Raw genomic sequence first — 27,812 nt, 5'->3', positions numbered from 1 at the left:
ACTGTTCTTTTCAAAATATTGAGTTTAAAGTCCTCATGTTATTGGACAATGCACCAAGTCATCCTGTTTATTGTGATGATTATTCCGAAAATCGGACCAACTTCAAGTCCTATTATTTGCGACGAACTATTAGCCAACTTCTTAAAGCAACTGATGGAGATAATATGGCCTCAATGAAAGATTTTTGGAAGAATTGTAGCATCAGGATGGCTGTTGAAAATATAATCCAATCTTGGAAGGAAGTTAAGGAATCGTGCATGAGCGGAACTTGGCGCCAATTATGGCCCGAATGCATTATCAAAGATATGGAACAAATTAATGATGTTCCGAGCATTTGTAAAGAACTCGCAGAAACAGCAAGAAATGCTTATTATGAAGGTATGCAAGAAGAAGACATAAGTGAGCTTCTTTATACGACAAAGAGCTAGATAACGAAAGTTTGATATCAGCTGAGATGAACAATATGCTGGACATACATACACTTGAAGTTGAACCAGAGATCAAAAAGCTTACCACTGCTAAAATCTCTGAAGCGATGCAGTTTATAACGCAAGCAATTGAAATTTTTAAAAATAATGATCTAAACGAAGATCGAAGTTTAAAGGTGTTTAGAAATGTAACCGAAGCTATTAATTGTTATAAAGAAAAATATTTGAAAAAAAGCTTTGACAATCCAACAAACCTTAGATACATAATTTCATAAAAAAATCAGCAAGTTTGCCAAATCAAACTGAGGAAGATTAAATCGACGAATTTAATTTTATATGATGAATTCTTTATTTTTAATTTGTATGTATATTACTTTTCCCTTTTTTATTGTCTGTTAATAATTATTTATTTTTGATTAATATCTTATGCTAATGTTAAGATTTTCTTATGAATTTTTGTATATGAATTTAAATAAAAAAAAATTACCTTAAAATAAATTTTCTAACTCCAACAAGGTCACGGAACCGATTCAATAAAAATCTATGTAAATGTATGGGTAAACGTGTTTCGGTTTGCGTCGTTTCGATTTGCGTCGCATTTCTCCGGGCCCTATTAGCGACGCAAACCGGGGTATTAGTGTATATACATATATCGCCTGATTTTCACTCCTAGAGCCACTGCAAGCGCATTTATTGACCAATATTCCCAAAACTTTGTACAACGCTTTCCTCGAAGACTTCCACAATGTTTGCTCGAAATCGGTTCAGATTTAGATATAGCTCCCATATATATGTTCATCAGATTTTGAGAACTATTGCAATAAAGTGCTCATTTGTTAACCGATTCGCTCGTAATTTGGCAAGAGGGATCTTCTTATAACTTTTGCCATTACTAATGAATTTCATTGAAATCGGATCAGATATAGATATAGCTGTCATATATGTATATCGCTCGATTTTCACTTCTAGAGCGGCTGCAAGCGCATTTATTGACCAATCTTGCGAAAACTTTGTACAACGCTTTCCTCGACAACCACCACAATATCAGAGAAGTGCAATAAAGCGCTCATTTTTTAACCGATTCTCTCGAAATTTGAGAGGAAGGATTTTCTTATGACTCTCGAGATTACAGGTGAATTTCATAGAAATCGGCCCAGATTTAGATATAGCTGTCATATATGTATATCGCCCGATTTTCACTTCTACAATATTTATTTATTGACCAATCTTGCGAAAACTTTGCACAACGCCTTTCCCCCTGACTACCACATTATCTAAGAAGTTTACTCGAAATTAGATATAGCTCCCATATATATGTTCGTCAGATTTTGGCTAATTTGCAATAATGTTGTCATTTGTTAACGAGTTATTACAGTTTGAACATATTTGCTCGAAATATGATACGGACTGTTTAATAACCCATCTGAAAACAACCGGCGAGGTCCATCGAAATTGTTTCAGAATTAGATATAGCCCCCTCTTTGTACATATACGGTAGGCGTAAGGTATTATAAATTAGGCCCCGCCCGACTTTTGCCTTTCCTTACTAGATTACGAGTAATTTATGTTATGGATTAGCGAGAATTGGTATGAGTAATGAAGTAAAGATAAATAAAATACAAAAAAGTAAAACGCTTGGGACGTCTTAGCGACAAACCAAATACTTTTATTATAAAGTTTTTTTTTATTGTTACTATGTAATGCCATTAAATCTCTGTAACGCCTCGACTGGTGCAGATCTCTCAACTAGATGGCTGAACAGTTCAAAATTCACCTGTCTTATGTGCCGAGCCACAGAGATATCCCAGGGAATTGTAGAGCAGACAGTGTGCAATTCCAGAGGAACTGGAATCTGTGGGTATGCGTCTAACAAAGATGGTCGTAATGACAGAATGACAGATGGTCCAAAATTATGTGACCCGACATAGAGGTTACCGCCAATGACGCTAAACGACTGGGTTCGAATCCCGTCAGCGGTGGTTGTCCCCTCCTAATGCTGAAGACATTTGGGAGGTACTGTACCATTTGGTATGACAGCCATGTAAAAACTTCTCCACAAAGAGCTGTCGCACTTCGGCACGCCGTTCGGACTCGGATTAAAAACAAGGGCCTTATCATTGAGCTTTAACTTGAATCGGACAGCACTCATTGGTATGTGAAAAGTTTGCACCTGTTCCTTAATGGAATGTTCATGGGCAAATTTGCAATTTGCAACCTAGATTTGAAAATGTCTACCGTTTAGCTGTCGATGTCTACCGTTTAGCTCAGACGTCTAAGAACAGACGTCTCAGCCATTGCGTTGGTCATGACTGATGTGACCATCCTGATAAGGCAATAAAGCGGAATTACCAGATGGGAAAATCCGGATTGGTGGGACCAGTATTCTTAGGAAAGCACTGGCTAAAATCGGCTTAAGGCTCTATTCCACAGTGGACATATGCCCGTGCAAAAGATTGGATGAATAATGTGCATATTATGGCGATATGAGTCCACATCTGACTTACATTTACATAAAAATGAAACGATTTCGACCTAATTCAGAATATATTGATGGAGATCACATCGCACTTATTATTATTATAAGTAATTTCCGATTTCAATAAATTTCGCATGTTATATCCAAAATCATATGCAGAGTCCGGATTTTTATACAAAATCGAAATTTTTCATCTATTATTTGGCAATTACGTTGGCGTATTGCATATTTACTAGCGGAATTGAAGTTTTCAGGTCAATATAAGTTTACAAAAAAAATTTATTATAAAATACCACAGCATTTGCAAAATAATATGTATGAAAATTTCCATTTTGCATAAAAATCCGGACTCTAGTCATAAGACATCCTAAGTGGAAAATGCAGTGATGTTTGGTTTATATGTAAATATATTTGTTAATCGGTCTATCTGCCTTCTCACATGCACTTTGTTATATCTATTATTGTAAATACTACAATAGTCTAAAAATGTTGACTCGACTCCGACTCCAAGCAAATCGCTCGACTCAGGGCACTTAAAAAATGCTATATTTTATAACCACCACTAAAGAATGGTGGTGATACCTAATCCAGGCAATATGGGTATCAAATGAAAGGTATTAGCGGGTAGATTAGGAAGATATGAAAACAAAAAATGGACCTGGGAAGGACCTACGATCTGGAGTATTTTGGACCCCCTTTAACCCTAGGCAATATGGGTACCAAATGGTATTAAGGAGTAGACTACGGCGCTTTTTTCCAATTTTAATTTTGAACCAAAATTTAGGATAGAGAGGAGGAGAAGGATGATGATGAGTATAAGAATATCACACCCTGGGTGTAAATATACTCCTAGAGACATTCAATCACATTTGAATCCTCGCAGCAATCCTTGGTAGCGCCAACGGCAATGCTTGTGGAGTCGTTTGCTGTTGAATTCGATTGAGACTATTGGGTAGATGGATTTTAATTTATACAAAAAAACAAGTAAAACCTGCTAAATTCGCCCAGGCTGAATCTTGGGTACCCACTACTATGGATGTACTATTAATAACTGAGTTTGTATTTGGATTATTGTGTAGCATTTGATTGAGGCTTCAATGGGCTCGAGAAGTCATATAGGGATATCGGTACTAACATCACCATATTGACCAATTCGGACAGAACTTGGCACTGATATTGCAAGTCACAAGATAGGTTTTTTGGTCAATTTTCAACGAAATCAGGTGAAAATATAGGCTTCCAGGGAATTAAAAAGTCAAAGCCGGGGATCGGTTTATACGGGGACCAGTGACGTAGACAGAATTTTATTTTGGGGGGCGGCACACCACATTTTTTCTAAATGGAAAATTGCCAAAATTCTTCTGTTACTATGAAATTGGTAACGATACCTCAAACTTTTTATTAAAATTGTGGTCGCCACTGGGTGCAGGAACTGGTGGTGACATTTGGTTTAAGTCAGCTGAATTTTATACTGCTTGCCAACACAGTATTCATAGGCCGATGGTAATCTTTCAAAGCCTTCAAAATATTGTTGTCTTTGCGAATAACTTTGTTTTATTGTGATAGTTTTGGCGAATCAGGTTCAGTATTTTCTTTTGCGCTCATGTATATTTGCTCTCAAACTAGTTTTATGATATCAATAGGTGATTGTTTGTGTCGGTCAATTGGTTTTAAATTTATTTAATTTCCATAAAATTATACGCAAACAAATTGAAAAAATTAAACAACTATTAGCGTTAAATATTTAAAAAAAAAAAAAATACCACTTTTTACGAAGAGCCATCTTCGTATGAAAATTGAGGCTCAAGAAGTCAAGTCCAGGGATCGGTTTATATGGGGGCTTTATCAGTTTATAGATCAACTACGATCGTACTTGGCTAAAGCGATATGATCCATTTGCAATCCACAACGACCTACATCAACAAGAAGTATCTGTGGAAATTTTCAATTAATGGGCCAACTATTTCCTGGGGTGGGCTTAGAAAACCGAGCTTCTTCAAAAAACGTGTCCAAGTTTTTAATATTTTCAAATATCCATTGCAGGATAAATATGGAAAAACTAAAAAATTATATTTTCACTAAAATAATTAAACAATGGGCAAACGTGCAATTAAACAATTTTCGTCTTGTAATACAAAATTCACCAAAGCGCAGAGGTTAGCATGTCTGCCTATGACGCTGAACGCCTGGGTTCGAATTCTGGCGAGATAGAACATTTTCAGTGGTGGTCATCCCGCTTTGACAAAATTCTAAAAAAAAATATTTTTCTAACCACAAAATTTCAAGAATATTTTTAAAGGCAATATTTCAAAGCAAGTTATTAGAGACAACATTTTATTGATATTTTTCAAAAATTTCTATGAGATTTTTTCTCAAGACTTAATTCCAATTAAATTTTTTCTAACGAGAAAGTTTCAATAAATTTATTCCAAAGAAAAAAATGTCGATCAAATTTTCTTTAAAGACAAAATTTTAACAAAGTTTTGTTAAAAAAAATCTTCAATCAATTTTTGTCTGAAAACAAAATATAAAAGAGATTAAAAAAAAATAAAGACAAAAAACTAATTTTAGTGCAATTTTTCTTAAGACAATATTTCAATAAAATTTTTCTAGAGCTAAAATTTTAATGAAACCTACCAAACATATTTTTAGACCAATCACGACAATATATGACTCAAATTAAAGGTATTTAGGATAAGAAAACGTGTCTGATATCCAATTGTCGGACCAAGTGCTCGGGGTACCACCCCAATCCTCAAAACACCCCTAAATCGGACATATTTACCGACCATGGCAATATAGGACTCAAATGAAAGGTATTTGCGAGTGGAATACGAATCTGATATCCAAATGTGGGACCACGTTTCTGGGGGTCCACCCCTTCCCCAAACTGGACTTATTTACTGACCATGGGAATAAAAGATATTTGAATGTAGAATACGAATCTGATGTCCAAATATGCGACCAAGTATATCCAAATATGCGCCTCTCACCAAAGACATCCTCCAAAGGGGACAAATTACCGACCATAGCAATATGGGGCTCAAATGAAAGGACTTAGGGAGTAAAGCACGAATTTGATATCAATATTCGGGAAAAGTGTCTATGGGGCCACGGGAGTAGAATACGAATTCATATCCAAATGTAGGAACACGTATTTAGGGCATCACCCCTAACCCAAAACACCCCCAAAGGGAACAAATTTTTCGACCATGCCAATATGTGGTTCAAATGAAAGGTATTTGAGATTAGAAAACGAATTGATAACCTATTTTGGGGCCATGTGTTTGGGGACGTCCATCCTGTAAACTCCTCTAAAGCCAATGGCAATGTGGGGTTTAAATAAATGGTATTCGAGAGAAGAGCACGATGCTATATATTTTCAGGGCCAAGTATCTGTGGGACCACCTCTCCCCCGAAAACACCACTAAATCAGACATCATGAGAATATCGGTCTGAAATGAAGTATTTTAAGAATGGAGTACAACACACAATAAAGATCATACGGGATTCAGATAAAGGCACTTATATTGTTAAACTGTTAGTCAGTTAGCATGGTATTTCACTAAAAGATCTTTAATTGTCGAAAATAAACATTCCAAAGAACTTTTGTTCCATATAAAGTAAAAGAAGGCGCAGCGGAGAGGGCCCGGGTCAGCTAGTTTAAGATATATGCGAGTGACTTAAAATCTAGTCGAAATATTCAAGAAGTTGAGATATCGAAACTCAATCTCAGCAATTGATCTTTGTTATTGTTAAGCTTTCTAATAACACTTTTATACAAATTTTTCATTTAAAACCCCTTAATTTATTACATATAAATTTGAAAATAGTTATGTATTTCTTAAAAATTATTGTCTTTTTCCGATTTTATGAAAATTAATTTTAGCGTATCAGGTGTAAAGAGAAAAAATAAAATTAAGATTTTATTAGCATTTAGTTCTTTACCCAAAGCTTTTATATTGAGTAATAAATTATGGTTTAAAAGTATTTTTAACTAAAAACTTTATTATTTTGCTTGCAAATATGTCATTGTACAATGTTTGCTTAACCAAAAAGTCAACTCTGAATAATGATCATTAATTTCTAAGTTTCAGTCAAGGTAATTACACTTGTACTTCACTTTTCGTTAGAATCTACAAATAAATTATCTAAAACAATTTTCTTATTTTTAAGATGAGTTATTATCCATCCTCTCCAACTGGTTTTTGCCATTTTTGTAACTAATTGGTATATATATTTGCTGCAAACATCGATAGTTTCTTGTAGTTTTTAATTCCGCATAAAATGAAAAAAAAACAACAAGTTGAAGTAAATGTACCATAATTATATTACAATTTAGACACAACTTACCTAAAAGGATATTTATCTGCTACGTCGAATATTCATTTGCTGCAAAAAGCCATGGTAGCTCGTGGTTTTAGTTATATTAACCAGAGTTTCAATTTGCAACCATGAATGTCTAAAAATAAATGAATAAAATAACAACTTATTGAAGTAACTATGAAACAATAAAACTTACATAAATAGATTTTACCTTAAATGATGCTTCCAGATATTAGTTGTATTCGATGGATCAAAAATTAAATATATATATATATATATATACATGTATATATATATATATACATATATATATTTATATATATATATATAAAAAAATTTTTTTCTATTTGGCAGTTTCGTATATTACTTAATAGAATACGGTTCGTTAGAGAGCAACGGAAAAAAATGTGGCTTAATAAAAAAAAGGGTTAATTGTTGTTGCATTCTGATTAGATTTTGAAAGGTGAATAATTCAGAAGGAATGTCAATTCTTCCACAAAAAAAGAACATCTTTTAATTTTCTCTTTAAATTTATAGACTATGTGAGCACATATAAAGGGTGATTTTTTTGAGGTTAGGAATTTCATGCATTAGTATTTGACAGATCACGTGGGATTTCAGACATGGTGTCAAAGAGAAAGATGCTCAGTATGCTTTGACATTTCATCATGAATAGACTTACTAACGAGCAACGCTTGCAAATCATTGAATTTTATTACCAAAATCAGTGTTCGGTTCGAAATGTGTTCATTCACCGTAACGTTGCGTCCAACAGCATCTTTGAAAAAATACGGTCCAATGATTCCACCAGCGTACAAACCACACCAAACAGTGCATTTTTCGGGATGCATCTGGTTGCTCTTCACTCCAAATGCGGCAATTTTGCTTATTTACGTAGCCATTCAACCAGAAATGAGCCTCATCGCTGAACAAAATTTGTCAAAATTTGAACACATTTCGAACCGAACACTGATTTTGGTAATAAAATTCAATGATTTGCAAGCGTTGCTCGTTAGTAAGTCTATTCATGATGAAATGTCAAAGCATACTGAGCATCTTTCTCTTTGACACCATGTCTGAAATCCCACGTGATCTGTCAAATACTAATGCATGAAAATCCTAACCTCAAAAAAATCACCCTTTATATATATATATATATATATATATATATATATATATATATATATATATATATATAGTCTGTAAATTTAAAGAGAAAATTAAAAGATGTTCTTTTTTTTGTGGAAGAATTGACATTCCTTCTGAATTATTCACCTTTCAAAATCTAATCAGACTGCAACAACAATTTACTCATTTTTTCATTAAGCCACATTTTTTTCCGTTGCTCTCTAACGAACCGTATTCTATTAAGTAATATAGGAAACTGCCAAATAGAAAACCAAACAGCAACAATCGACACGCCAAGACTGTTCAAAAAATGCACTTGCAATAACTCTAGAAGTGGAAATCGGGCGAAATACATATATGACAGCTATATCTAAATCTGGGCTGATTTCTATGAATTTCAGTAATGTCGAGAGTCATAATAAAATCCTTTCTGCCAAATTTCGAGAGAATCGCTTTATTGTAATATTTCTAAAAAATCGGACGAACATATATGTGGGAGCTATATCTAAGTCTGCACGGATTTCGAGTAAACTTCTCTGATATTATAGTAGTTGTCGAGGAAAGCGTTGACAAAGTTTTCGCAAGATTGGTCAATAAATGCACTTGCAGTGGCTCTAGAAGTGAAAATCGAGCGATATACATATATGACAGCTATATCTAAATATGATCCGATTTTAATGAAATTCGTTAGTAATGTCAAAAGTTATAAGAAGAATCGGTTAACAAATGAGCACATTATTGCAATATTTCTCAAAATCGGACGAACATATATATGGGAGCTAAACCTAAATCTGAACCAACTTCAAGCAAACTTCTCAGATACTGTGGCAGTCTTCGACGAAAGCGTTGTGGAAAATTTTGGCAAGACAACATTTCGCTGAGGCCAGGGCCGCCTTACGACAAAATTGTAATGAAATTCTTAGTAAAAACAAAATTTTAATGAAATTTTTCTAAAAACAATTTTTCAGCGTAATAGACAAAATTCCAGCACGGGCCTGACCCACTCGAAATTATTTTTTAAAGACAAAATTTCTTGAAATTTTTCTAAAGACAACATTATAATTAAATTTTTTCCAAAGACAACATTTTTATATAAATGTCAATAACATTTTTTCTAAAGACTTAATTGTAATGCATTTTTAAGGACAAAAAATTTACCGAAAAACTCTGTAAAGACAACCTAACCTCGAGATTGTATTATAAAGCCAAAATTTCAGTAAAATTTTGCATTTTGCGACACAGCATTTTGCATAAACATTTTTGAAGTCTTTCTATTATGCTAATCTGTCTATGTCTGTCTCTATGGCTAATCTGTATAGACCAATTTCAATATGTATTTTTAAAGACAAAATTTAAACTCATTACGCCTGACCCTCGATATTGACGTTGAAATTTAAATTTAAATATTTCGCATTTTAAACATTTTCGAAATAAAAATATTTTTATTTCCTAAGTCATTTTTCTAATATTTTCTAACAATTTAGCGAAGAAATCTGGAATTAATGATTCCCGACAGCTCGCAGCTAAGCTTCTAGTGACAGAAATGAACACCACACAGATCGGACCTCAATGTTCCAGCCTCTGTGGTGCTCTCAGCTATGCCGTGCCTAAGATAGCAATCGACTTGTTGTGCGCTCTAAATACTAAAAAGTAAATTCGAAAAAGAAAATTTAAGTCAGGAATTCCGTGCTGCTTACAAAATCCCTATGTGTTTTCCAAACCACGCCCCTTTGTTGGTTTATGTCTGGTATCGTGTCCTCACTTAAGGGTCGGTGTCTGTTAGCCGCGAAAGCCGGGTAATGATATAGGAAATACTCCAACGTCTTATCATCTTCTGCTATCACTTGCTGCACCGATTTTGCATAAGTGAGCTCGCAGTCCTATGTGTCCTGAAAACTTTACAGGCCTCCTGTTTGCTTCCTTACAGTAATAGTCTCGTATTCCCACAATCCGGATCACCCCATAGGATTTTCATCGCCCTGCCGACCGTTTCGCTGTTCCATAGTGGTACATGCGCGTTCGTAGCCCACGCTCTTAATTCGGACCTCGAAAAAGTTTATTGACGGCACCCAAACAATGCGGATCATGTATTATCAGAGAAGGCGTTTATCTCCTTCTTATACTCCAAGACTGTACGTGACTTCACTGACCTGGGGCCGAATTACCGCATACGTGATAGAGTGCGCTTTCGTATCCAATGGAATCTCAACTCGTATTTAGCGGAAGTTATACCACTTATAAAAATTACTAGCTGACCCGGGCTCGCTCCACTGCGCCTTCTTTTACTTTATATGGAACAAAAGATTCCTTGGAATATTCATTTTCGACAATTAAAGATCTTTTAGTGAAATACCATGCTAACTTGACTAACAATTTAACAAGATAAGTACCTTTATCTGAATCCCATATGATCTTTATTGGTCTAAGAATTTAAGTTTGGATGTAAGGTGTACCCATTCTTAAAATACTTCATTTCAGCCCGATATTCTCATGATGTCTGATTTAGTGGTGTTTTCAGGGGAGAGGTGGTCCCCCAGATACTTGGCCCTGAAAAAATATCAGCATTTAAACCCTATATTGTCATTGGTTTTGAGAGGAGTTTACAGGATGAGGCTTCCCCCAAACACATGGCCCCAAAATAGGTTTTCAAATTCGATTTCTAATCTCAAATACATTTCATTTGAGCCACATATTGGCATGGTCGAACATTTTTTTCCCTTTGGGGGTGTTTTGAGAAGGGGGTGATGCCCTAAATACATGGTCCTACATTTGGATATCAAATTCGTATTCTACTCCCAAATACCTTTATTTGAGCCCCATATTGCGATGTTCACTTAAAAATTGCTGTTTGTGGGGTATTTTGGGAAAGGGGTAGACCCCTAGAAAATTGGTCCCGAAAATGGGTATCAATTCTTGCTCTACCCCCCAAAACCATTCATTTAAGCTCCACATTGACATTATCAGTAAATATGCCCGATTTAGGGGTGTTTTAGGGATTGGGGTGGTCCCCCAAACACTAAGCCCGGAAAATATATCAGCAACGTGCTCTATTCTAATATATCTATATATCATTTATTTGAACCCCTTATTGCCATTGCCCTCAAAATTGGAAATCAAATTCGTTTTCTAATCTCATTTAATCTTCTTATTGCAAAAGTCAGCAAATATGTCTGGTTTGGGGTATTGGCCCTGAAAACTATGAATATTTAGAGCAAATACGTCCTATTTGGGGGTTAAACAACCCCCATGGTTGTGGGCCGTCCCCTGAACAGTTGGCCCCTAATGTCGATATCATATACGTGGTCTACTCCCACATACCTTTAATTTGAGCTCCATATTTCCATAGTCGGCAAACATGACCGGCTTGGGGGATAAGCGGCCACTCAGTGAGTTGGCCTTGAAAATATATATTGGATTCATGTTCCACTTAAAAAACCCTCTTATTTGAGCCTCATATTGCAATAGTCAGAAAATACTCACTATTTGGGTGGTGTTGTGGGGGTGGCGTGGCCCCATAGACACTTTCCCGAATATTGATATCAAGTTCATTCTTTACTCCCAAAGACCTTTCATTTGAGCTCCACATTGCTATGGTCGTAAATTTGTCCGCTTTGGGGAATGTTTTTGGTGAGAGGCGGCCCCCCAAACACTTGATCCCATATTTGGATATCAGATTCGTATTCTACATTCAAATACCTTTTATTTAAACCCCATATTTCCATGGTCAGTAAATAAGTCTTGTTTGGGGGGTGTTTTGGAGAAGGGGTGGACCCCCAGAAACGTGGTCTCACATTTGGAAATCAGATTCGTATTTTACTCGCAAAAACCTTTCATTTGAGTCCCATATTGCCGTGGTCGGTAAATATGTCCGATTTAGGGGTGTTTTGGGGGTTGGGGTGGTCTCTCTAGCACTTGGTCCGACAATTGGATATCAGACACGTTTTCTTATCCTAAATACCTTTCATTTGAGTCCCATATTGTCGTGATTGGTCTAAATATAATATATATTTGGTAAGTTTTAAGGTGGGGCAACCCCCTAGGTACCCCACCCGAAATTTGGATACCAAATTTTTATTTAGGGTACTATGAGAGCACACAAAATTTCGCTTGAATCGCACCATCCATCTCCGAGATCTGGCGTTTCTGAAAAGTAGGGTAAGGGGGAGGGTCCGCCCACCCTTCATATATCAAAAAATGTAGTACCCTATTTTCACCACGGGATCATTATGCACCATCTGTGAAAATTTCAAGAAAATCAGTTCAGCCGTTTCTGAGTCTATAAGGAACACACCAGGATTCACTAAATAAGGTTAAGCCAAGCTATCAGCCGATATACTTTTTTTTAATATTTGGCAGTACTTGGCATTGAGGATGTCAACTTGTTCTCTTTTTACATTCATTCTTTGTTTACGTTTTCTCCTATATGATGACATTTTCAATCGTCAGATTTGACATCCTTAATGATGTTTATGGGGCCTATCCACTTTGTGTTTTTGCATGTGACCTAACCTTCTATTAGTGAATCCTGGGAACACACAAACAAACACAAATTGATTTTTATATATAAGAAAAATTGCATTATACTATTTTTTGTACGCTTTTCTGGCGACCCTGTAACTAAAACAAAGAGGGGAATTGGAGTTCATTTGAAAATCTAGTCTACAGTTAAATGATAAAGAGTAGGACATCCAGCGAACTGCTCAAATAGAAACAGCATACCTATGTCAAGGGAAGATCGGTGGAGACTGCCCTGCACAAGGTTGTGCATAAAATAGAAGAATCTTTCGATGCCAAAACGTACACCCTGTGCGGACCAACACACTGATCCACTGGTCCTTAGAGACCGTATAAACCATATGCTAAGGAACAGGTGGATAAATTATGTGTCGCATGACACAAATATAAGGGAGAAAGTGGCACAAGGCACTCCTATGGGTGACCACCATAAATGACCTATTACAGATGCTGACTGAGGAGGGATTTGTTATAAAACTTCTAAGGCGTAAGGATTCGAACGAGCTATGCAGAAGGGTCGAAAGGGTCTTGCATATGGCATATGACTGGGCTAGACCCAGACCTCTCAATGTTAACCCAGAGAAGACTGAAATATGCCTGTTCACGAGGAAGACGAAGGTGGGCGAATTTAACGCACCACGTTTCCTCAATAAGACGATTTCGATATCTGACAAGGTCAAATACTTAGGTGTGATCTTGGACAGGAAACTGAAATGGAAGTGTCAGATGTTGGGCACTATGCCATGGATTCAAGCCCCTTTTGGACCGTAGGTTCGAAAAGGGGCTTGAATCCGAGGATAGTCAACTGGCTCTACAGGAGCGTGATTAGACCTATACCTTCTTACGCCTCAGTATGAGGAAAGAGTGCAATATAAGGACCATATAACGGGTTCAGAGAACATGTTGTCTTGGCATAGGTGGAGCGATGAAGACCACGCCCACTGGAGACTATTCTATACAGATTAATTGTGAGACAGCCACTACGACTATGAGACTAAAGGGGATGGGAGAATGGATTGAGGGTGGGAGCAGCTCATACCATCGCGATATAATCGAGGCGACGATAGGAAAACTGGAAGGAAGGGAAGGAGTTTTCCGATCGGATACCTGAGATGAACCTTGAAGTCGAGTGCGAGGCACTGCTGCCATTGGTACAGTCTTGGATTGACGGTCTAGTATTGTCATCTGGAACATCATGTTACACGGATAGATTAAAGCTAGAGGACAGAGTGGGCCTGGGGGTTTACATTGAGAACCCAGGGAGACTGAGATCAGTTTTAGACTGCCTGACCATAATACGGCCCTGCAGGCGAAGATCCGGGCGATCACCGAATACGTGAAGTGTTGTGGTGCTAACGCGAGGACGTCGAGTGTGAACATCTTTATCGACAGTAAAATTGCCATAAGGGCAATAACAACCAGGACAGTAAGGTCACGAACAGTCTTGCAGTATAAGAAAGAGATTAACGCCTTCTCTGAGGATGGGAAAATCCGCATCGTTTGGGTGCTGGGCCATAACGGAGTAAGGGGAAATGAAAGGGCTGACGATTTGGCGATGAAGGCCAGAGGACTGCCGTCAATAAACTTGGTTAACCCGGGTCGACGTAGTCCGAGTAAAGGGAGTGGGCGACGAATGCGCATGCAACATTGTGGAACAGCGAAACAGTCGGTAGGACGGTAAAAATTCTACGGGGGTACCCATTACTGAAAGGAAGCAAGAAGGAGGTCAGTATAGCTTTTGGTATCATAACGGGACACATAGGACTACGAGCTCACTTATGCAAAATTGGTGCGGCAAGTGATAGCATATGTAGGGCAGGCGGGGAAGATGATGAAACGTTGTAGCATTTCCTTTGTTATTTCCCGGCTTTCGCGTCTAACAGATACCGGCACTTAGGTGGAGACACAATACCAGACATGAACCAACTTAGGGGAGTGGCATTGAAAACAATTAAGGATTTTGTAAGTAGCACGGAATTCCTAACTTAAAATTTTCTTTTTAGAGGTTACTTTATAGTTTTTAGAGCGCTCAACAAGCCGATTACTGGCTTAGGTGTATTTCCATAGTGGCATGGGGCGGATTAATATCTGCACCCCCTTTTCAACCTAACCTAACCTAAACTAACCTACTCCCACCAATTTTAAAAGGGTAGGTCAAAAAATATGTGCATTTGTAGATGACAGGCGGACGGACTTGGGTTCGAATAGGTAATACATGGTAATGCTCTCGTAAACATGCCGTAAATGTAGAAGAACGTACCAGCTATTTTGTTTTGCCTTATGAATACACATGCAAATGATTACCGAACGTCTGTCGACCGTAACCGAAAAGTAGAATTCAGTAAAAACTAAATTTTATGTTCCGTTTTTGTGTCATTATTAAAACAGCTAGTCCTATTCAATGAATGTAAATGGTTTAGGTTGAATGGGCAGCCCATCATGAAAGGGTGAACTCACCCTTTCACTCGAAGGCCAGTCTGCCCAATTGATAACCTGGTGAGAAAACTAAGAGTGGATGAAAAAAGTAAAGAAAATGTGAGATATGTATATGTGAGTATATAAGAAGAAATTACAAGAAGAGAGTTGGGAGCTAGAGTCTATCTTTCAATAAGAATTTCAATTGGACCCCCGTCGGTCCAAAGTGGTGACTATCGACCTTATCTCTATGTTGTAAAACGCTCTCTCAATATCCGGGAAGAGTGCCATCGCCTACGCCTCCAACATGTTCATAATATTGATAAATTTGTGCTTTGTAATGTCAAATGCTAAGTTTTCTAATAAGCTTAATTGCCTTTTTACATTTACGATGCCCGGCCTTTACAGTCGTCTTCACAAAACTTTATGAAGCCTTACAATGGGTTTATTTGACAGATTTATAAAGGAAATCTTTGAAATAAACTTATTTCAAATCTACAACTATGTTATTCTGGTGTTACAAACTCAGTTACAATTACTACACTGTATCTCATCAGTGGCGAGTGATATAATTACGTTAAGAGGAAAATTTGCTAAATTTCGGGAACATACCCTATTTTCAAAGAAATTGCTATTTGTTCATATGTCTCGGAAGGGAAAATTGCATCCTTAGTTGTAATTTGTGACCATACTTCAAAAATTTTGAATGGAAAAAATTTTTGTAGCAAATTTGTAATGAAACTTATTACCATTGATTTTGCGGACTTTCTAAAAGTTCAACACGTTGTAAAAGCAAGTTGAACAAATATTTAATACATAACATGTTAGTTAGTGTAAAATAAAAAGAGGCATTTTATGCATTTTAAGGATATTTTTCTAAGCTGCCACTAACACATATACCCATTTACTGTCGGAATTTATTAAAGTCTGTTTTGTTTAAATTTTTGGGCAAGCTCGTGCATGCTGAAAAACAAATGCCTGTGTGTGAATGGGGTGTAGACATGTATGCATACACACATAAAATCTCATATTCCATTATCTGCTAATTTTCGTTTTGATGGGCGGTGTAGTTAGTTGGTTTTGTTATGAGTTCGGGTGCGCATCGTTACAGCGGAAACATCGAATACCAAAAAAATTATGTATCCATTTGTTTATTTATATGTCAATAAATTAATTAAATTATTTATTTATTCTTTTTTAAATATTAATTTATTTAATTCTGTATTTTGTTTTTATTTATTTAGAAATCAATCAATTAATAACTTAGTTAATTATTTTATATTTTAGACATTTTTGTATTATTTTGTTTTACTTTATTTTACATTATATTATTTTAATTAATTAATTCTTTGTTTTCATTTTAGATATTCCAGATAGGTAATCTATCTCCAGTTAATATTACTACAACCTCAAGCAAACATGGCTTCTTGCAGCAGATAAATGTCTATTTTAGGTAAGTTGTATTTAAATTATTTTATAGTTACATCGACTAATTGTTTTTTCTTTTGTTTTCATTTTAGACATTCTATGCGCAAATCACAACTATAACTAACCATGGAAATTTGCAGCAAAGTCAAAGGATACAGATAATAACTCATCATTATCTTCGGGTTCCAGTCTAGGACATTTCTCGCTATATTATCGCGCGGTCGGCATAGGATACGATCCAACAGATCCATTTTCTCTTCCGGATTTCTATATCGACGGGGAAAGTGTTTGTTCTTGTTTGCAATTCTTTATTTGAAATACGGTTTGGCCAGAAAATTCGAAGCATTTGTCGTAGGCAGCCATTTATGGAAACTTGGACTTTATGGATAGTCGCTTGTGTCAAGCAACTTGGACAACCATATAATAAAATCGATTTCACACTACTGTTGAAGACCCTGACTTTTGTATTATGTGAGATGTCACTGCATTTCCAAACTTTGTTGTTGTATGTAAGTCAACGTCTTCAATGACATGGTCGTTTAAAATGAGTGGTGTCATGTTCCTGCCCCCATCAATTTGGTCTTTGCTATTTTTATCCTCAGGCCTACTTTAGCAGCATTTTCATTCAGTCATTCTAGTTTCGCCTTTACGTGCTCGAAGCGATGCTCAAAGAGGCATACACATATCATAACATCCGCGTAGTCGATGTCTCCGAGAAAGTCGTTAATACCCCAGCGTATGCCATAGGGTGCCTCAGCATTAGTTGCTTCTAATACGGAGTCTAATAAAATTAAAAATAGTGCAGGCGACAGGATGCAACCCTGCTTCACTCCTTTGTCGATTTCAAAAGGTCCGCTCTCTTTTCCATTGAAACAGACTAAGTGCAGGCGAAATACGCTGCAGAAGCAGACTTGTCATCATATTACTTATTGCGTTTAGCAATGTAATCCCCCTCCAGTTCCTACACTGGGTGAGGTGATCCTTCTTTGGGATTGTGACCATGATCCCCTTCTTCCATTCTGTGGGGACAGCGTTTGTATCCCAGGCCTCCCTGATTATTGGGGTGATCGCTTGAGCTATGGAGTATGCCCCATACCGCAACAGTTCAGCAGATATATTATCAGGGCCGGCTGAATTGCCGTTTTTGAGTGAAACCAGAATGGCCTCAAGTTCTTCGCAGGTGGGTGGGGCTGTAGATATATCCCTGCGTGGGTTTCGGCGTACAGGTGGACTTAGAGGATCGGAGCTTACGTCCTCGGTCGCTGGTCCTTCGGAGCTGAAGAAACCACGCCATCGGTCTAATTGCTGTTCGGGTGTTGTTATTTCTTATAAACGTCGTCATCTTTTATTATTGCCATTGGCCTTATATTGTTGCTGCTCATTTGTTTTATTGACTCGTAAACAGCACGCATGTGTCCAATATTAGTTGCATTTTCGGCTTTCTCTGCCAGTAATTAAAATATATTCGCTTATCTCTGCGAACTAGGCATTTTACCAGCAAAGCGGAGGCGCGATATTCAGTCCTGGCCGCGGTTTACTTACATTTGATTTTGCCCGTAGCAGAGCGCTGCGTAGATGTTTCCGGTGTTTTATTTCCTCTATAGTTTCGTTGCTTATCCATGGTTTTGGGATCGTCGAGCAATGCCTATGATTGAGGTGCCCGTCTCCGTACATGCTGCTGTTATGTCGGCCCATGTTTGGGCGTTACTTTGCAGCTGCTCCGTTAATGTTGCCTTGTACTCGCGCGCTCTTACGGGGTCTTTTAGGTTTAAGAGGTTGAACTTTGTGCTATTTGTTTGAGTCCTTTTGGCGTCGGCTGGGCGTAAACGCAGAGTGGCCACTAAGAGCATGTGATCTCTATCGATGTCGGCTCCTCGTCTAGTTTTCACATCCGTCAGCGAACCCAGAAAGAGTTTGCTGATAAGTACGTGGTCGACTTGATTACGGGTGTTTTCTCTGGCGATTTCCAAGTATATTTGTGTATATTTTAATGTGGGAATTTTGTGCCTCCAATAAAAAGCCGGTCTCTTGCACAGAAATCAACCTATCAGTCGCCATGGTCATTCCTGGTATCGCTAAGTCCTTGCATTCCCACGATTGAGTGTCGATTATTGTTGTTATGGCCCACCTTGGCACTAAAATCTCCCATAACAAGTTTAATGTATTCGTATCCGTACAAGCGGGACACCACCTGTTTGTGCTAACTAGTTGATTCTCCCCGAATATTCTATCTGATAAGCTTCGTCATATCTGATAAGCTTTCCCCAATCCACCACCTGAGGAGGAGTCCGATGGGAAAAATAGCATGGAACTCCGCACGGAACTCATCTTTAAAATAAATAAATGTTTTAGATAATTCATTTATAAATGCGAATGAAAATTGAAGTGCAAGTTTTATTAAACTATCAAATTTGTGTTTTTAGCTTGACTAAAAATTAATGATCATTATTCATAGTTAATTTTTTGGGTTAAGCAAAAATTGTACAAGTAAAAAAATTACATGTTTCAAATAGACAATACATTTTTTAGTTTGTTTCTTTTTCCAGACGAGCTCAATGATCGGAGATTTTCTTTGCAAATGGAAAAGGAGTGCCAGAGATTGCATCACACACCAACCACTAGAAGACTTTTCAACCATATTAGGTGTGATGGCTTCATGGGCCGTGCGTTGGTTTTTTTAATGAATAACACATTTAAGCCACAATTAATTACACAATATAAGAGCTTTGGGTAAAGTTCCCATAGGAACTAGTTATTTCAACTACCTAATGCATTTATTCTCCTTATTCCGGATACGTCGAAATTAATTTTTATAAAACAGGGAAAAAAGAATATTTTTTAAGAAATGCATGACTTTTTCCAAAATTTATGTATCACAAATTAAGGGTGGTCATACGACGAATTTGTATGAAATTGGTATTATATCGCAAAAACTGTTCCTTAGTATGTTCAAATCATGCTGAAATTGAGTTCAGATATCCTAACATCTTCAAAATTTCAACTAGATTTTAGGTCACTTGCATATACGTAAAATAAAGAATTGTGTATACAAAATGGACAAAAAAAATCTTAAGCGCCAAGACATGGTCAATTTTGCTACCATTTAATTCAATTTTCCATCATTTGGCTTTCAATTTTTTTTGAGTGTAAAAAGTTCGGCCGCTCAAAAGCTCAAAAATGTTATTAATATTTCACAAAGTATTATATTCCATCATATCTTTCAATTTTACAAGCATAAAAATTATTTTTTTCCCCAATTTTCTACAATTTGGTAATTTTTAACGAATTTATATATCAGCTGACAAAGTAACTACTACTATTATAATTGTGCTTTTAAACAAAAAATTAATGCATAAAATGTGAAATTTTTTAATTAATGAAAATTAGTTTAGAAGATCAAAAATTTTGAATGGACTTATTCAAAAGTTTAACATTTTTTATTTAACATCAGCAGACAGTGTTTGCTGACATCAGCAGACTGATTTCCCTGGGTGCATGGACCGATTTAAATCATACGTAGCATTTATTTTGGAGGCCAAAGAAGAATATTTCATTAAGGAACAGAGGGATAGTAGAAGTTACTGGGCAAAATTGTAGATATTGGTATAAGAATTGCTTCCTCTAGGGATCAAGAAGTACACTCATAGAAAAAAGTCTGTTTTCACTGTTGGGGTTCTACTTTACTACACACGAGACATTGATAAAGGCAAAAATCAGAAAAACAAATGGGTTTCCTCGTAGAAGCGAAAAATAAGGCGATACAATACTTTGTCATGCAGTACACCCATACATAGGTAGATCAGACAAGTAAAACGTGTTAAGTTCGGCCGGGCTGAATTTTATATACCCTCCACCATGAATCGTATTTGTCAATTTCTTTGCCCTGTAACTCTTTAAAGACAAACAAAGGATAACGAATAAGAGTTGCTATTGGAGCTATATCAGGTTATGAACCTTTTCGGCCCATGTTTGGTTTGGATATTGGAGACCAGAGTAGATGCCATTGTGTAAAATGTCAACCAAATTGGATAATAATTATGCCCACTAAAGGCAGAGAGATGGGTATATATGGCAGCTTTATTAGGTTATGAATCGATCTTAACCATTCATAGCACTGCTGTTGGAAGTGATACCAAAACACAACGGGCCAATTCTGATAAGACTAGCGCGCTCTAGAGGCTCAAGAAGTCAAGACCTAAGATCGGTTTATATGGCAGTTGTATCAAAACATGAACCAATTTGGGCCATTTGCAATCCCAACCGACCTACACTAATAAGAAGTATTTATGAACAATTTCAAGCACCTAGCTTTTCTCCTTCGAAAGTTACCATACAGTATATATATTCTTGATCGTCATGACATTTTAAGTCGATCTAGCCATGTCCGTCCGTCTGTCTGTCGAAAGCACGCTAACTTTCGAAGGAGTAATGCTAGCCGCTTGAAATTTTGCACAAATACTTCTTATTAGTGTAGGTCGGTTGGGCTATATCGGTTCATGTTTTGATATAGCTTCCCTATAAACCGATCTAGGATCTTGACTTCTTGAGCCACTAGAGGGCACAATTCTTATCCGACTTGGGTGAATTTTTGCATGAGGTGTTTTATTATGACTTCCAACAACTGTGCTGAGTATGGTTGAAATCGGTCCATAGCCAGATAAAGCTGTCATATAAACCTATCTGGGGTCTTGAGCCACTAGAGGGCGCAATTTCTACCCGATTTGGCTGAAACTTTGTACAACGGCTTCTCCCATGACCTTCAACATACGTGTCAAATATGGTCCGAATCAGTCTATAGCTTGATAAAGCTCCCATATAAACCGATCTCTCTATTTTACTTCTTGAGCCCCTAAAGGGCGCAATTCTTACTCGAATTGGCTGAAATTTTACACAAGACTTCTACTATGGTCTCCAACATTCAATTCAACTATGGTCAGAATCGGGCTATAACTTCATATAACTCCAATATTAAATCAATTATTTTTTTATCCTTTGTTTGCCTAAAAGGAGATATCAGGAAAAGAGCTCGACAAATGCGATCGATTGTGGAGGGTATATAAGATTCGGTCCGGCCGATTTTACTTGTTTATTCTACTATTTACTATTTTACAATTATTTTACTACTATTATTTCAAAAAAATGAGGTGGCATAATTTTAATTTATTTTTCTTATTGGCATTAAAAACTTCCACCACTTCTAGTTATTACGCCGACATCACTGACATTACCGACATTGGTGTTTCAAGTTTTTTTCCCTACGAATATCAAATAAAGCCAAAAAAGCGGAATATAAGAAACTAAACCTAAATTCACTGGAAGATTGGACACTTCAAAGGTAAGTTAGAAATAAAAAGATTTCTGGTTGTAACAAATACTTCCTTTACAGAAAAATATGTGTATGTGTGGAAATATTTCAAAAAAAGCTACGATTCAGCGCAGTTCAATATTTGCAAACGAGTCATAGTGCGTAGAGGAGGCTCAACAAGCGGACCGGCCTGAATCGACATCAGTTACAAAAAACAAAACTTTTGAACTTAAGAAAGAAAGCCCGAATAGTATTAAACGTTCCCTATCGACGCAAACAATGCCGCATTTAGTTTCCAATGTGTCCAATGCATGTCCTTCCCAAAAGCTGAACGTGATGTGGAGAATCAAAATCTGAAGTACTTCAAAAGTATAAAAGATGGTATGATCAATGATATAAAATTAGATTTTTCCAACAATGGCAATAGACAAGCAAATCCCATAAAAGATATTTGAATATTTGTATATATGGCAGCAACTCATTTTACAACTTGGGTTTGATACAAATTACTGGAAGGTGTAATGCAGCTGGAATTCGAGAAATGGTGGAAGAAAATTTGAGTATGAATTTTGAAAAACACATACCAGCTACCATTTTAGATAGTCCTAATGTTTCGGCTTGTTTTGATAGCCCTATAGACGGTTTTTTTTTTTGGAATAATACCATACATTCGGCAGTGACCGACGTCCTTTATACTAGCGAAACTGAATCAAGTGAGCATGAAATATGCGAGTATTGTGTATTAATGGTAAAAACACTATGGGTTCTATAACGCGGGTTTAAATAATTCCATACATATATTTTAGACGTTTTTAAGAACGCCGTGGTTCATGCCAGGAAAATCGTTAACATCTTGTAAAGAAGTCCGCTAAAAAACAACTATTTGCAAAAATACGCGATGGAGGAGTTAAAAAAGGAAGTGCACATAATAATTGATGTAGCCGCTATTAAAGTAGCCGTTTAGTGGAGCGGACGTGTTTTCATTGCGCTCCTCAAAGAAAAAATATCCATATCTCGGAATAGGTATTACGAAAAATTTAAAAGCCTTTTTGGAGTAGGCAAGAAATTGACTCCAAATACCCAACAGCTGCGATGGTGGCGTCAGACCGTAGCAAGTTGTTTTCCGCTCCTCTATCTGTTGGTGCCTTGGCAACTGTAGGCGCCAACCTTTCAGTAAAGGTGGTGTTTCCGACTTGCATTCTGACGGCGACTGTGTCAATGAAACAGTCATCGCAGGCGAATCGAGAGATGAGGGCAGCGGAATGAAGGCAGATGTGAGCGATGGCTTTGCTAAGCTCACAAGCAAACCGAGAAAGCGATCCGGGGCACGACGAAGGAGACAGAGGAGAATGTACCGGCAGCGCAATCGGGCGAACGTGCAAGATTCGGGAAGGGATAGAACTGACATTCCAAGCACTTCTGCGGAAGCTGGAATGAGAATCAAATCTCCCGAAGAGCATAACACTGCTAAAATGCTGAAAAAGAAAAAGAACTCCCTGCTTTCAAGTACTCTAGGAAAATCAAGCCAGCAATCCCGAAATAGAGACTCCAAACAGTGTCCTGCAAAGGACACTGAAGGCGGAACAGCAACGAAGGAAGCGCGCACGGCCCCTGAATCTTAATGGAGGACTGTGACTTTCAAAGAAGCCCACAGCCATCACGGAAGGGGAAGATGGTCGCTCAGAATGTTAAGCAGCCGCCCTTTTACGCCAGAGTGGCAAGGAAGCACAACAGAGATGAGCTGACTTATGCAGTCATCAACATGTGTGGTACTCTGTAGAGGGATTTTCGAACATGTGTGGTACTCTGTAGAGGGTCCACCCTTTCAAATCATGAGCTGCGGGTATCGAGGGGACATCTTTACGCTGCGTATCCACCCTCCCTAAAAGCGCACAGAGCTCGACCTGGTGAGAAGGATGGACATCCCCCAGCTCACAAAGGCGACGGTCTTCATCAAGGGATGGGGCAGTAGATTTGCGACGGCACGCATGTTGGGATTCCTGGGCAAGCAAAACAAGATTTGGTCGCAGAGAAGTGGGAGGTCTTCCATAGCGAAAAGGAAGGTACTCTCCTTGTGATTGGCATTGATCAAGTCACCATGACAAATTTGGCTATGACTAAAGGCACGGCGCACTACGGGAGCAAGGCTGTCTTTTTCAAGATTAGGAAGACTAGGATAGGCAGAAATCCCCATTTTGAGACATCAGGCCATGAAGTGGCAAGTGACTCAATACCGCCCAACAAACAGGGGATGATGATGAGACAATCGCCGTATCTCCCAATAGTGGAAAGACTAGGATAAGCAAAGATCCTAATACTAGAACAACAGGCAGTGCAGAGGCGAGAGACCCAACACAGCCTAAAACACAGGGACTCGACGACGGACCCATCACCGACTTCAAGATTCGGAAGACTAGGATAGGTAAAAATCCTAATATCGAAACATCTGGTAGCGCAGCGACAGGAGTCTCAATGCAGCCTAACAAACAGGGAGCCGATGAAGGTACCATCACCTACTCCCAAGAAGCCCATTTACTTAAGATTTGGAAGACTAAGATAGGCAAAAATAGTAACACTTAATATTGGTAACACCGATATCTTTCTTAATAAGATTAGAAAGGAGGTGACGATATGTTCGGAAAATCTAATCGATGAGGGTCAGGATTAGGTCTCCATGTAATACTCTTTCTCTGGCCATTGCTACATTAGGTTTAGAAAAGCACGGTCAGCGCCGAATTCGATAAACTTCCGGAATAAGTTGAGAACCAACTGGACAAAATTCGGAAGGCTACTCAGAAGAAGACTTGGGCAAGATAATTTGGATTGTCCAAGCATAGAAGACATTTACAACAACGTCAACAAGATTACGACTGCACTGGTGGGGTCTTTCGAAGATAGTTGTCTTCTTCGGAAAAGGAAATCAGCCCAAGAAAAACCCTGGACGACGGGGGAGATTCGCATTTTTGGGAAAGAGGTCCGTAGACTTTTTAACGGGGCACGACAAAACGTGCCTCCTGGAAGCTTTTCTGTGATCACGTTGATAGCATTAATGACGCCGCTAGGATAAAAACATTTCTCTCAAAAACCCATGTCCAAACTGAAACTTCAGTGGACAGCATGGGAATGAGAGCAGAGACAATGGAGGACATTTTAAAGTTTTTGATGAAAACCCAATTTCCACCGGATACGACGGGTCTCATGGAGACACCGAAATCTTGCAATAATCAGTCTGATCGAAGGCTTTTCATAAGGGAAATTATAGTCAGGGAAGCCTTGAGGAGCTTCAAACCATTTAATTCACTCGGGCCTGATGGAATATTTCCGGCGTTACTACAAAAGGAGGCCGACTATCTGGCACCTCATCTGGTCTTCACTTTCACAGCGTGCCCATGACTTGCATATACTCCGAAAATCTACAGGAGGCAAGGATGGTATTTATACCCAAGCCCGGCAAGGCATGCGATATCAAAGGAATATATTAAAGATACCGAATCAACTATACAGAGGGACCGAAAGGTTCTTGCTGGTCAATGTAAACCCAGAAAAGACCACGATCTGCTTAATCACGACAAAGTCAAAGGTGGGCCAATTTAACGCACCACGTTTCCTCAATAAAACGATTTCGATATCTGACAAGGTCAAATACATAGTTATGATCTTGGACGGGAAACTGAATTGGTAGTGTCATATTCCGGAACGTAACGAGAAGGCTCACAGATGTTGCGCACTATTTAGACGAGCCGTAGGTTCGAAATAGAGCCTGTATCCGAGGATAGTCTACTCGCTCTACAGAAGCGTGATAAGACCAATACTTACTTACGCCTCAATAGTTTGGTGGACTGCTATGTAGAAAAGTGCAACGATAGGACCATACAACAAGTTCAGAGAACATGTTGTCTTGGCATAGGCGGAGCGATGAGGACCACGCCCTCTAAGGCATTGGAGAATATTCTAGATATCCGACTCATAGACACAAAGATTAAGTGTAAGGCAGCCATTGTGGTTATGAGACTAAAGGCGATGAGAGAATGGATTGAAGATAGGAGCAGCGACGAGGAGACTATAGGAAACCTGGAAGAGGTTTTCGATCAGATACCTGAGACGATACTGAGGTCGAGTGCGAGGCACTGCTGCCAGCGGCACAGTCTTGGATTGACGAAACCCTAGTTTTGCCATCTGCAAGATCATTTTACACGGATGGATCAAAACTAGAAGATAGAGTAGGCCTGAGGGTCTACATTGAAAACCCAGGGACTGAAATCTGTTTTAAATTGCCTGACCATAATACGGTCTTGCAGGCAGAGATCCGGGCTATCACGGAATGCATGTGGTGGTGTAGTTTTCATGCGAGGACAACGAGTGTGAACATTTTTACGAACAGTAAACTAGCCATCAGGACAATAACAACCAGGACTGTAGGGTCACGAACAGCCTTGAAGTGTAAGAAGGAGATAAACGTCTTCTCTCAGGATGGCACGATCGGCATCGATTGGGTGCTGGGCCATAGCGGAGTAACTGGGAATGAAATAGCAGAAGATTTAGCAGTGAAATCCAGAGGACTGCCGTTAATAAACTTGGTTTGCCTTTAGGGTCGACGAAGTCCGAATTAAGGGCGTGGACTAAAAGCGCAAGTAACACTGTGGAATAGCGAAACGGTCGGTAGAACGGCGAAAATCCTATGGAGATATCCGGATTGTGTTATTACTGAAAGGAAGTTAGAAGAAGCTTTCGGTATTATAACAAGACACATAGGACTGCGAGCTCACTAATGCAAAATTGATGCGGTAAATGATAGCATGTGTAGGGCATGTGAAGAAGATGATGAGACGTTGAAGCATTTCCTATGTCATTATCCGGCTTTCGCGGCCAACAGACACCGTACTTAGGTGGTGACCCACACTCAACCAAAATGTTATTCCATACAGCAAAAATGTTTGCTGTAGCATCAGTTTTTGTCTGCTGAAAATGGGAAAGCAGACATTACTGCTGCTTCAGCAAACATATGGCTGCTGTATTAGCCAACAATTTTTTTTTTGTTATTTCGACTAACAAAATCTGCTGTTTTGAGTACACAAGCCTGCTAAAAAAAAGTTGTATGCTACATTTTATGATTGCATAAAATGTAGCATACAACATACAATAAAATGTAGCATACAACAAGTAACGGTGTTTTGATTACTTTAGGCATTTTTTTGAATTTTGTTTAGAAATATTATTGGAAGAGATGATTTTCATTTGTTGAATAATACTGTAAAGAAGCTACCTGACCCATCCATTGTTATACATTTCGAAATGTGGCTGAGATAGCTTGCATTTATTGTTATTGCTCTACTAATGTGCGTGGCGTGGCCTTTTTTATCTAAATTTAAAGAAAAAATGTTATGGAAAGTATGCATTCAGTGGTGCTTATAAACTTCCACTGAGACACACATTTATATGTGTGTTCTATCTCTTCTTGCAGTATTCCCTTCATAACTAAGCAGCAGTAATTTTCAGCAAACAACTGACTTTTCGCAGTAAGCCTGCTGCTCTAAAATTGCAGCACTGTGGCTGCGAACTACTGCTACAATTGTAAAAAAAATTTACTATACAGACGGTGTTTACAATTTTCAGCAAACTTTTGTCTATGAGTGCAATACCAGGCATTAACCAACTTAGGGGCGTGGTGTGGAAACCAATTAAGGATTTTGTAAGTAGTGCGGAATTCCTAACGTAGATTTTCTCTTTGGATGGTACTTTTTACGTTTTAGAGCGCACAGCAGCCAATTACTAGTTTAGGTGTACGTTCATA

General features: G+C 38.0%; 1 protein-coding gene and 1 long non-coding RNA gene across 2 annotated transcripts in view; one reads left to right on the top strand and one right to left on the bottom strand.

Moving 5' to 3' along the window:
- The window catches only part of LOC106088385 (solute carrier organic anion transporter family member 4A1), a 158,214-nt gene that overhangs the window by 109,596 nt on the left and 20,806 nt on the right, over nt 1-27,812 (bottom strand). The gene's annotated exons all lie outside the window — the stretch shown is intronic.
- LOC106088386 (uncharacterized) lies at nt 16,655-17,167 on the top strand. The gene is made up of 2 exons (XR_001221431.1): nt 16,655-16,741; nt 16,809-17,167. It is a non-coding gene; the product is annotated as an uncharacterized LOC106088386 (long non-coding RNA).

The sequence above is a fragment of the Stomoxys calcitrans genome, chromosome 3, assembly GCF_963082655.1.
Source record: "Stomoxys calcitrans chromosome 3, idStoCalc2.1, whole genome shotgun sequence".
NCBI classification, from domain to species: Eukaryota; Metazoa; Arthropoda; class Insecta; order Diptera; family Muscidae; genus Stomoxys; species Stomoxys calcitrans.
This window is presented reverse-complemented; position numbering and strand designations above follow the sequence as displayed.